This window comes from Diabrotica undecimpunctata, unplaced genomic scaffold, assembly GCF_040954645.1.
Source record: "Diabrotica undecimpunctata isolate CICGRU unplaced genomic scaffold, icDiaUnde3 ctg00002575.1, whole genome shotgun sequence".
NCBI lineage: Eukaryota > Metazoa > Arthropoda > Insecta > Coleoptera > Chrysomelidae > Diabrotica > Diabrotica undecimpunctata.
Genome location: NW_027313783.1, coordinates 6,597 through 19,595, shown reverse-complemented (window position 1 = coordinate 19,595; position 12,999 = coordinate 6,597). Strand labels below are relative to the sequence as shown.

General features: G+C 30.9%; 2 long non-coding RNA genes across 2 annotated transcripts; one reads left to right on the top strand and one right to left on the bottom strand.

The window, feature by feature from the left end:
* Nucleotides 1-830: 830 nt before the first annotated feature.
* Nucleotides 831-1,992, bottom strand: LOC140432023 (uncharacterized). Its single transcript, XR_011949754.1, has 2 exons — nt 1,744-1,992; nt 831-1,009 (listed from the first exon to the last, which is right to left on the bottom strand). It is a non-coding gene; the product is annotated as an uncharacterized lncRNA (long non-coding RNA).
* Nucleotides 1,993-2,975: 983 nt separating this feature from the next.
* LOC140432024 (uncharacterized) lies at nt 2,976-6,943 on the top strand. The gene is made up of 3 exons (XR_011949755.1): nt 2,976-3,367; nt 6,101-6,327; nt 6,827-6,943. It is a non-coding gene; the product is annotated as an uncharacterized lncRNA (long non-coding RNA).
* Nucleotides 6,944-12,999: the final 6,056 nt, after the last annotated feature.

Here is a 12,999-nt window from a genome sequence, read left to right as displayed (position 1 = left end):
ACGCGCTATCTCAGAGTCAAAGTAACCAGTCCGATCAGTCAAAACCACTCCCCAGAGCAGTTAAGCTGGTAGATGGCTACCATGGTTTTGTGCTTTAAGATATGATATAGAAGAGATAGACCCAAAAGCCCCTTGTAGAGGATGTTCTCATGGGTTTTAAGAAATCAATGGGCACCACATGACTGCAGCGAACATCAGTATATGCCTCATAATCAACAGATAAATCCAATGTAGGATTTTTGAAGACCTCATTTGGTTTCAAAGTACTAATGAATTGAAAAAGAATTTACATTTTTAACACAAAAAAGAATTGCACATGTATGTTATTTACTATGACCATATTTTTTTGAGGTGGGGACAAACAAAACTATTCTAAAAAATGACTATAATGACTACTTGGTAAAATGACAAATCAGATAATTAGGGAGTAGAAGTAGAATATAAATTAAAACTAAAATAATAGTTTTCCAGTTGATGTTTTTAATTTCCTAATTATGTAATTTACATACCAAATGAGAATAATAGCCAGTTTATTACTCAGGTACCAATTGGAAATCTTAAACATCTGTCATAAAAATTACCTCAAGGCTAGCTAAAAAATATATTAAGAAAAATACATATCCAGTAGTCATGCTGAAGGAGATGGGTACAGTTATTAAAATCCTAGCAATATAAGTAAGACTGGCTACTTACTATTCACCCCCTATACTACAAATTCAACAAATCATCTAGTGTTATTCATATGCTGGAAATATGAGTTGTATGAGAAGGCATATTCAAAAAAATATCCACAAAATATTTCCTAAAACAGTAATTGCAATAAAACAAACTTTTACTACATAATTTTTATTATAATTCTAATATGCAATATTACAGAAACCTATTGCATTCAAAGTATACAGTTAACATGTTTTACAAATAGTGTAAATTGTACAAAAGTTATCACAAGATAAACACCCACATTATTCAGCAGGTAATGGCCATTATGAAGAAGGAATTATTAAGGGCACTGAAAAATAAATACATATTAGACTATCATTCTCATGTTAAGTATAATCAAATTCATAAAAAAGGTCTAGATGTTAAATAGCTTATGATATGGTATTATATGTCTATGTATGAGATCTTATAAAATCTACAATATTTATCCATGGACTAAACATTTAAAAAATTACATTTTGCAGCCTACAAACAAAAACTATTATCTATTAGGCGTGAAGAATAAACTAAGGTATTTAAATCCCTGCATTAGCAAGTATTTTAATATATTTTTCAGCTAGGAATGTAATGAAGAATTGAAATAATTAAAATAAAGAATTTGTCTTCCTTGGTTTAAATAATAACTATAACATATAGTTAGTTTTAGTATTAGTTATTATTAGTATTTATTAAAATATAATGCATCTCAGCTAACGCTAGGAGATTGTACCTATGGAAATGATAATTTTAATAAAATTTTGAGCTGGCCAATTGGTCTAAACCAAGGTCATTAATCTAAACACACACACGCATAACTTTAACTTAATAAAGTTTTAAGTAGAATCTCAGAAATCTATTTATATTGTCTAAAAGAAAATTGTTTTGGTATCAATTTCACTGTGTGGAAAAATTATCAATAATGATAGGGATTGAAGACAACACATTTATAATTTTTTTAGTTTTGCTCAATTTTCATTTCAATACACTTGTAAGTATTTTCATGAAGATTTAATACAAACAATTAAGAAAAAGCAGCTTACTTACATGCTCTTATGACACCCACAAGTGCTCCAAATATGACTAAATTTGCAAGTACAGACTCCCTGCTCTTTTTCTTTTCGCTATCGTTATCTCTGGGACCAAGTCCGCCTTGATTAATTCTTCTCATGATTGATTTGTTTCACTATTTTGAACCAAATTTTATTCTTTATTTTTAATATTCCAAAATTTTACTGTCAAAAGTGAGAGAAAATTAAGGTTATATTGGTTATAGGTATAGGAGACAGACTGACAGAGTCAACTGTCAGTAGTCAATACGTCAACCATAGATTACTATCGTCCGTTTGTTGTGATCGAAAATCATCGATAGTTTGTAGTGAACTAAATTTTAAAATCCACAGTTTTACAAAGTTTAAAACTTTTTAATAATTTTATTTTATTAACATATATATTTATTTAAAAAATCGTATATTATCTTTTAGAATTTTGATAGTATGTAATAGAAATATTTGAATCTCTTTGACTTTGTTATAAACTATATCTTGCGTCTGTTTTTCTACATATTATGGAACAAAACCTGATTACCCCTTTTGATACAAAAGCTAGTTGAGGTACTTTTCGTATTTGAAACGATTTCACCATCCTTCTGGAAATCCATTTTTGTGGCATGTCTCCTATAGTTTAAAATATTTATTTTGTGTTGTTTAACTTTCATGATATAGACCGGTGTATTTTGCTTCGTTCTTTCAGTGTTTTTCTTTCATAAGTAATTTAGTGCTTCAGTTGATATTATAAGCTCCCGATTTGGCCATTATATCGTTTATTGCGACTGCTTGAATTAATTAGAGTGTTTCCATATTATAAAAGAAATTCTATATAATAAAAATTCCGTAAAAGAACTATATGTTGAAATAATGATAAATTAAAATTTTTAAACCATTAATCCCATTAGTATCATCGAAATGTTGAAATTTGTTACTGTTATCACGGAAAACCAATTTATGCCACGGTTCGTACGAACCGTGAGTTTATGCCATAGATTTCTATGTTGTCTATTCAATGTCAGTCAAGTTTAGGCATATTTTAATTTCTTTTTAAAAATTTTTTTATTATAAAAAGGATTTTTTAAATTATTATGAAATATTACTTTTTTTAAGCATCAAAATTGTATATAATTTATCAAAATATTATGCATTGCTATACATCGGTTAATATACCATTTTTTACACAAGACCTTAAAGTAGTATGATAGGTTGTAAAAAGATGCCCTTGTGCATTGTACCAACATTTAGGCCAGCCAATGTGCTTCATTTTCATGAGATCAGATAGTTATTTTTGATATTTATGTTGCTTATCAAATTCTTTTATACTTGTCTTCCATTTTTTACTTTTTGTTTTGTTTGTGTACGTCACGTTGTGCGTCTAGTTGTGAGTTTTCTATTAAACTTTTATTTGTTTACCAAATGTGATTGTTGTTAAAGTTAAATTTCGGTTCTTGTTTGGTTTTAGTGAAACTGAAAATGATCTAAACATCTTAGCCCATCTCAAAATATGAAAATGTAAACAAAAAGTAGGAATGTCTTTTTCATAGGGTGTCTTCAAATGTTTCGCTACTCTTTTATTTTGTTATGGGCAATCATTTGTTTAATAGTGTCTTCCTTTTGTCGAGGTAAGTTTTATTAACAAATATTTCGTTAGTTCTGGTTCTATGCTTAAAATAAATAAATAATACATATCGAAGAATGCAAAGTATCTTTGAAAGATTCTATAAAGTTAATATGATACAATATTCGTATTTCATAACAACAAAACTAGTAACTTTTTACTTCAATTCAGTGCAAGAAAACGAAAAATTATCGAGTTTCTCAGATTTTTATATTTTTATACTCTGATGGTTTTGACAATAGGCACCAAAAACATTTCATAAAAACTAAAGTTCCATCATATTCTAATTCTGTAAATTTACAGTTTTATTCATTGGAATTTCAATTCCTTCATATCCAATACTAATAATATGATCTTATGCATATCACTGAATTAAAAATAGATTAGGAATAGATTTAACACACTTGTTGCCCTAAGGTTTGGTAAAGTCAATAAAATAACAACTTTAATCACTACATGGACTACTGTTTTCTAATTTAAAAAAATATAAATTATACACAAAGGGGTTCTATTCAATTTACATAAATTGCAATGTTGCTTTCCTTCACAATAATTAGGGTAACTCTAATAAAAGTTTTCTTGACCTATAGTTGCAACCAAGTCAAATATTTGAATTTTTTTTACTTTGTGTTTATGCACTTAGGAAAACTTTTCTCCTTATGTGCTCTGTTCTTTTGTTTTGAGTTTGTTTAAATTTGTTTATTTGTAGTGAGTTTTTGTTGTGTTTCTTTGTAAAGGTATTATTTAATTAGTCAACAAAGCTTTAACTCACAACTAATTTATTTACCAAAACTCTTATCTAGAAGGTGATTATAAATAAATACACAGGAAAAATGACAAATAAAATGAAAGAAAGGAAAACATAATATGTCACTTGCTAGTATGGCATTATTTATGTTTCTTTGACATTATTTCCCCTAGTACTCTTACATGTCTCACACTCAACACTCTAACAATTTGTTTCTAATAAATGTATGTTTATTTTAAATAAATAAATATGCAGGAAAAACAATAAAGAAAATTAAAATATAATCTGTGACATGTTGACTAGCTATGGCATTCTTTGTTTTTTTTTTCACACTAATGCAATATGTGTGCAGTTGTCTTTATCAAATGATTTTTTAAAATAATTTTTGAGTTTCTTATAAAAATAATTTTAAATATAAATCGAAATTGCTTAGATACACAGATTTTTAAACTTGTTCTAATATCTAAATCTATCAATGTTTCAGTATTTTTTCGAACCCCCATCAGGTGAAAACCTCGCCTTTATTTTTTTTTAAAGCAAAGCAATTGAGACTTGCCACTTTGTTTGAAAGATTATTAAAATCTGATTCCAAGAATAATGTAACAATTAAACTGTTTTTTGTTTCTTCTCCTCCATTAGTATTTATTTATTTATCGTATGGCAATTACAACACATTTAAAACAAAATTACAAACACTAGTAATATAGGTATATGACAAATAGTTACAAACAAACATCAAGTGTATATAATCAATTGACTCTGAAGTTGCAAACAGGAAGTCTTCAGGGTTACCATTGTAGAATCTTGAGGGACACTCTTCAATAATGTGGTCGATGGTTTGGTTCTCCCCACAGTCACATTGAGGAGACAGGTTCTTTCCCAATTTATGTAGCATGTATGCACATCTGCCATGTGTGGTTCGGATCCTATTTAGGGTGGACCATGTTTTGCGTGGAAGATCAAAACCTGGTGGCTTGTGGGTAATGCATGGCATGTTATTTTGCCATGTGTTCCATTCTTGGGACCATGCATTTGTGATGTTGAACTCCTCATATATCATTCCTGCCGTTTACATTGGTGGTTTTCTAGAACAGAGACAGGTATTTTGTGCATCCTCAGTGTCTTGGTGGATCAGCAGGTATGTCAACTCATTGTAAATGTGTAGGTGGGATGTGACTTAATACTGGAAGCCATTGGGTGGGAGTTGATTTAATTGTACCAGCTATCATCCTTATAGTGTCGACAAGCTGTGCAGTTGAGTGTCGACCTTTTTTACGTGTGGACTGTGTAGCCAAACTGGAGCACAATATTCGGCAGTTGAGAAAACAGGGGCTAAGGCAGTAGAGCAGAGAGTGGAAGTCAATGTTCCCCAGGTGGTACCGCAGAGCTTCTGTTTAATGTTATTTCTTGTACTTAACTTTTGGGCAGTTTTTGTTAAATGCTCCTCCATTACTAATTCACCTTTAACAAACAATCTGGACCATTTTTACCTGTACTATATTACTTTACTTACTTGGCCTATTATTAAATATTTCTTGTATTATGCTTTAACCACATCAAAGTTTTGTTAAGTTTTAAAAATGGTTCACACTCGAAATTTAATGGACAAATGTGAAGCAATTATTATTTTTGGAGAGGCTGAAACAGTAACTACCACAAAACCTTAAGAATTTTGAATCCACATTTTCTTGGCCTTCAAGTTGATAGACAATGGGTGCATTCAGAAGACTTCAACATCATACGAAGGACCTCATTATTGTTGATAATAGTGAGCCTTTTTGCTCCCTATTGGGATTGCTAGTAATCTACTTTAGTCAAGAAGCTGGTGTTTGCTTACATCCTTAACTGTATGCCACTAATGAAATAAATAAACAGATTGTATTTCCGTTATAGTACTTAGAATGTGATTAAACTAGCACAAGTCCTTTTATATTTTATTTCCTTTGTGAAATAATAAAATTAATTTTATTTATATTTTTTTACTTTTAGGTAATGAAACCCCACTCCTGCTATACTCCACTATGTACGATATTCGCCTAGTGAACACCACTAGAGCATATAAACCAGAAGTTATCATTAAAAACACCAAGAATTCAACATCTTACATAGCTACATTAGACTACCATTATGCACTTAAAAAAATATTTTGGGCTGACCATGAAAATGAAAGTATTTTTAGTGTCGACTATTATTCAAAAGGGAATATTACAAATAAAGTAAGTATTTTTTTTATATTATAATCTTTACTTTATTAATTAAAACATTGATAAGTATCTTAAGAGCGTAGACCGCAAAATTTCGGGCCAATGCCTTTTTAAATGCATTCATTTTTTTCGAATCCTAAAAAAACTAATAAGTATTTTTGAAAAATTTAAACGCAGAATGAAATAATACATTATTACTGAGGGCCGAAAGTCCCTGGAAACTTCTATAATGTTTATTTTAATAAGTTACAGGGGTTAAAAAAAGAGAAAATTTAGTGTGGTTTTTTAATTTCAAATATCTCATTCAAAAAAACTTTTTGTTTTTCTAAGTAACTTTCAAATTTTCCAAAAATATTTGTAAGTTTTCTCAGGATTCAAAAAAAAATGATTGCATTTAAAAAGCATTGGCCCAAAATTTTGCGCCTACGCTCTTAATGAAGGAAGTTGTATAATTAATACTTTTTGTTTTGTCCATTTAAATGTTAAATGCGCATTATTTACTTTGTTTCAGATGGAAATTATTACTGATGTAGTAACACCTGATGATTAGCATGTGATTGGGTAACAAATAAATTATATTGGACTGACAGTGAGACCAATCATATTGAGGTAGCTACCATAGAAGGAAATATAGGAAGGTTTTATTTTGGACAGATATTGATCAACCTAGGGCTATTGTCCTGGTTCTCTGAAGGGTGATGAGGTGTTATTTTATATATTTTAACGTATTTGATCATAATTTTACTCATCCTAATATTATCCACCAATATTTGAAATCAGGTGTAGCCAGTTGTTGTGAATTGTCTCCTTTCTACAACACAGGTAGCGAGCCAGGCGTTGGAACTGGCTAAGTGTGTAGACTTGGATAAATATTTCTTCGTCAAAACAATTTTCTAGGTCAAAGTGTTGATAGTAATGCTTGATGGATTTAACGGCAAGAGAAGTGGTCAATCTGCATGCAGTTACACAATTTTACTGAGATGACTGCCGCACGAGAACCGATAACAGACGTCTCTTGAGAAGCCAGGATGTACCTACTGTCTTGGTATGGGAATCATAAGAGGAGTCTCTAAATGCCGCTCCAATTCAACATCTTATAAGCAGGGCATAAGACAAAACTTGTTTTGTTTGAGCTGAGATATGTCGAAAATAAATAGAATATATTTTCGTGTTTAATTAATAATTGTAACAAAATAATGAGGGATTATTGTTGATAGGTTTCTGTCTTCTCTTACTTTAGTTTTTTCTCTAATCCAATTATTTATCTTTATATTTAGCATTTGCCTTTCCATGACTCTTTGTACTTTCTGTACTATATTAACATTTGCCTTTGTAAAAGTCAATACTTGTGGCTAACAACAAAAAAATGTTGTTTCTAAGTATTGTGAGTATTTTTTTAAGATATACCTAACTCAATTTACCATACGCTATTAAAGCAAGTCTCAAGAAGAAGATATAGACATTATTGTCTACTTTATAGTACTAGGAATAATCCCTGAAGTATAATTCGCAATTCAGAGCGCAACACTCCAACAAACTACAAGTACTTAGACTAACAGAGTAAATAATAGATAGATTCAATGACAATCAATACAGAGCAGCAGCTTTTCTGGAAGTAAGGAAAGCCTTCGACAGAGTGTGGTATAAGCGATTAACGATCTCCAGAAGCTGGAGTACCACAGGAGGCGATCTTATCACCCCTTCTGTACAGCATATACACAGCAGACTTTCCATGAATATTCGGAACACTACTTAGCCTTTACGCAGATGACACTGCAATAGCAGCGAAACAAAGACACTGGCTACAGTAGAAGAATGGAGTATCCAATGAAAAATAGCCATAAATCCAGAGAAGACACAAGCAGTGATAAGTCTAGATAATATTGTAACTTTATCAGAAGAAACCACCATGCACATTTCAAGGTATCACACATAAACTAATCGATATTTGATTTCAGACATCCCCCTCCAAAAATCATAAAAAATCGGTTGCCTGTAAAGTCGGTTTTACGGGCGAAAATTTTACGTGACAACGTCTTTTTCTCGGTAGAATATTTATTGATATGAATATTATTAAATTGCACAATAGGAACAAGGAATTGAATGAAAATAAGAATCGCACAAATTTTAACTATAGAAATATATTTTGTTTACTAAAACATTGTACATGTAAACTTAAACTTAACTAATTTCTATTTGAGTGATTTTGTTGAGGATAGGACGATGATCGCACAAGCACGGAAGCACGCACCGATTCAACGCGCCTAATTCTCTAGTGCTGCGCGCGCAGCGGACCGATCATGTTTGAGTGGGAGAGAGACGCAAGGCATTCGCCGGTCCGGCGGGCCTCTCTCTCGTTCGGTGACTCACTGTAACAGACGTGAGCGGGCGTTACACTTTTTCATGAATGACTCCGAGGCACAACCTAATTTAAGACGTTGTCACGTCAAAAGCACAAAAAACGGACTAGGCCACCAAAAAATTATAAAAACACAAACAAATCGGCACAAGCCACAAAAAATACTACTACCAAAAAAAAAGGTATAAAGAGCCCACATACGAGAGCGCTGAGTCGCTGAAATGGGTCAAGTCCAGCACAAACAACACCAAATCGACGATAAGTCAAATAAGACTATAGCGGGATTATAGCGCCTTACGGTATGCTGCATTATTTGGTAAAGCTTTTGTATAGGGATTCCTATACCAGGACCTTTATATGTGATGTTAAAATAATACAAATTGGTTACCTACTAGCTGTGTTTATTACTGGATAAATCAGAAACGCAGTATGATAATACATTGTTCAGATACTAAATTACATTTTACAGAAATGCGAACAAAAAATTATATTATTAAAACATGTATCTATATAAGAATTAGGCATTATTTCTTTTAATAACCTGGTAAATATCAAATCTTAAAATGTTCTATAATAAATGTTATCGAAAACAAAAAAAATAAGATAAAAATAAAAAAATAAGAATTTGCCTTGGCATAAGATATGTATGTAGGAGTGTTTACATCTTTAATACAATCTACATACATTGATTGTTAAATTACTAGATATGCAAGAAAATAAAAAGATGTACCCCTGATACACTGATATATGTTTTTAACACTTTACTGGTTATTGGATCCTTTGAAGGCTACATTAAAAAAATGTCAGCGTATGTTAATCTTTAGTAGAGAATAAAAATAACTTACAGTAAATTATAGTGATTTTTACCATATATTTTGAGTATCGTGTATACAGTCGTGTCTATTTAATGACAAATAAATTTATGAACTGCTTTCCCAAGGTTCCACCTAAATTTACCATATCGAAGTTTCATCTTGAAAACAAAAGATAAATCAGAAAGAAAACCACAATTATTTATACAATAATTTCTAACTCCCCTCATTTTACTTCTGACACGAAATTGTTCAAATTGTTCTATAGTGCCAAAATCTCTAGCTCGAGATGGTTTCTTAACACCCAAACGGAAAGTCCCTCAAAATAAAAGCCCAAACACTGTCAAATAAGCACCTATGTCGGCAAAACGGTATTCTTGCATCTGGCAACTGACCAATCACACCTTCAACATCAGAATGATCCTCTTAAACTCTCAGAGGCGACACGGGTCTCACCTTTTCTGAGATTTTTTGCGTTTACATTTAATTTGAACGTAATAACTCTTGACCTTCGATTTTCTCTCGCGAATTTCTTTGTTTAATTCAGATATTATTTTAAAATTCATGCGGGATTGAGAAGACAAAGCGAAAAACATATTAACACCTGTGTGAGTAAAGCATTTCTCAGTCTAAGAACAATTTACCATAATCGCCGCTATCTGTCATACAAAGTAAAAAGAATATTGTGCGAAAGTCTGGTACTATCAAAATTTAACTATGGAGATGTTGTGTATGGGCCTTGTATTAGTTCAGATGACAGGAGAAGAATTCAAGTGGTTCAAAATTCGTGTCTTCGTCTGATCTGTGGTGTAAGAAGACACCAGCCTATTTCTCACAAATTAAAACATGTTAAATGGTTGAACATGGAAAAGAGAAGATTTCTACATGCTGCTTGTCTTTTCCACAAAATTATCAAAAACTCTCTACCAGCATATCTTTTTAAAAAAATTATATACAGAACTGACATACATAATGTTAATACAAGATATAAAAATACAATTACAGCTCCGCCACATCGTACAGAACAATTCAAAAATTCATTTACATATCAAATATCAAAAGTATATAATGGATTAGCTAAAGAATTAAAATTAAAATCGATTATATCTTTTAAGAAATCTCTTAAATCTAAATTGCTAAGTGAGTAACACATGTGCAACTATTTGATGACCTGTTATGAAGTATGTATAAACTGTGTGATAGTTTTTGTACAATATTTAAATGTTAAATGTTTCTATTGGTTATGGTTTTTAATTGATTGTTACATAACATGCAAAAAAATATATTATATATTTTTTTTTCTCTCTTGCTTAAGATGAAAAGCAGAAGATTTCTGCTGATTTCTTGAAATCAGCACCAACTGATCTTCGGCATTTTTTCTTTCTTATTGTATTTTATGCATATATAAATTATATATTCTGTGTATTGTATGAATTTGAAGGAAAAATAAAGACCTTTATTATTATTATTATTAAATAAAAGAAGGACAGTACCTATCTCGTTAGAGGGGTCTGACGGTACAAATAAACATTTAGATTATGCTTATTCTCTTCGAAGATTTTAAGACGCAATTCTTAAAGAATAAAAACCTTATGGAATTAATATGATATACAGAGTGGACAAAAAATGCTACATATCCATGTAAAAAAAGAGAACATACCCATTAGAGCAGGTAATATTCACTTTAAAGTGATTTAAGACATTATCTGGGAGAATATAGATATATAGAATATAGATGTAGACTTCATTCTTTTTATCTCTTTCTTCATAAAGGGCCCTATCCGTTCCGGACGTTGGCCACTCTCACGGAAATGCGAACTTTATTTATTGCGCTGCGGAATAGCTTGGTTGATGTTGATAAAAACCACTTGCACACAGAAGAACTACTTCTTCTTCCTGGACCTCTCTTGCCCCTGATCTACCCCTGAAGTAACCCGTATTTAACCTGCATAATCCTCCTCCTAAGTGCCTTCTCTGTTGAGGTTGGCGATCAATATGGCAAATTTCTCTCTATTCTGGGCTTGATGAATTAATTCATTTCCTTTTGTGTGGGTCCAATCTCTGATGTTTCGTAGCCAAGATTTTTTCTTTCGTTCTATGCCCCTTTTACCTTCAATCTTGCCTTCTAATATTACCTGGAGCTGCTCAAATTCCCTATGGCGCATTATGTGTCCTAGATATGACGTCTTTCTAATTTTGATAGTATTGACCAGATGAGGGCGTGTGTTCTTTGCTCTCAGTACTTCTTCATTCGTAGTTCTGCTGGTCCAGCTTATTCTTAGCATTCGGCGGTACATCCACATTTCAAATGAATTTAATTTGTTGTCATCATACTGTTTTAATGTCCAGGTCTCACAGCCATATAGTAATAGAGACCACACGTAACACTTTAGTGTTCACAATCTTATTGAGACTGATAGCTTGGGGTTACAGAGCATTTTACACATATTCATGAAACCAGATCTTGCTATTTCAATGCGTAATAGCTAACCTGTATAATAAAATAGAGTAAATATAACATTAAGGTATGCATCTTTTGAGTTGTAAGCTTAGATCTTTGCTACATATTACATTCTTCTTTTTTACAAATACAGCTATTTTGACTCGACATTTTATTTCCTGAGAGTAATTAAATTCTTCGTTTGATGTACATACCAGATATGTGTATTGGTTCTTCGACTTATTTATGACATATATATATATATATATATATATATATATATATATATATATATATATATATATATATATATATATATATATATATATATTGATACGATTAGGGTTTATAGAAAATAATTTATAAGTTATATACTACATAATATTAGATATTTGGTTGTTTTAAATAAGTTATATACTAGAGAATTTAATAAAAATATATTTATGTGAGGGCATTTTTAATAAATTAGCATATAATAATTGTAAAAAGTTTTATTTAGTAATTTTAATTTTGTAAATAGATTTAAGTGAGCCATGTGCCTAGGCAACCAACTATACATACTCCAAGTGTCAAATTAAGAATCATAATACGAATATAAGTGGGGTTATTATAATAATATATTGTTTGAAATGTGTATTTTATTAAATTAGAGTGTTAGTTACTAATTTAATTATATATTCTGATCTGAAAAGCCTAAATGTCAACAAAATTATTAATAGAAAAGAATGGAATTCTCTGGATCTCCGGAGATGGCCATGTTTGCGAAATGGTTTGTTCCAGAAAATTCAGACATGTATTAAATAGAACTGAATAGAACATGATATCTGACGAGATGGTTCTAGAATGTCCAAAAGATATAAATACCCGTGATTTGGATTCAAGATGGCAGTTTTTGAAAGTTTTTAGTCAGAAAAGTTTTAGATAGTGCAGTCAGAAGAGTTTTTAGAAGTTTTTAGTCAGAAGTCAAGCAGTTTATTATGAAAGTTAGTTGGAGTCAGTGAATCAAGTACAAATAGTCAAAATGTTTAATATAGTGAGTTAAATGAAGATTAAAAATTATGCATATAATTTAA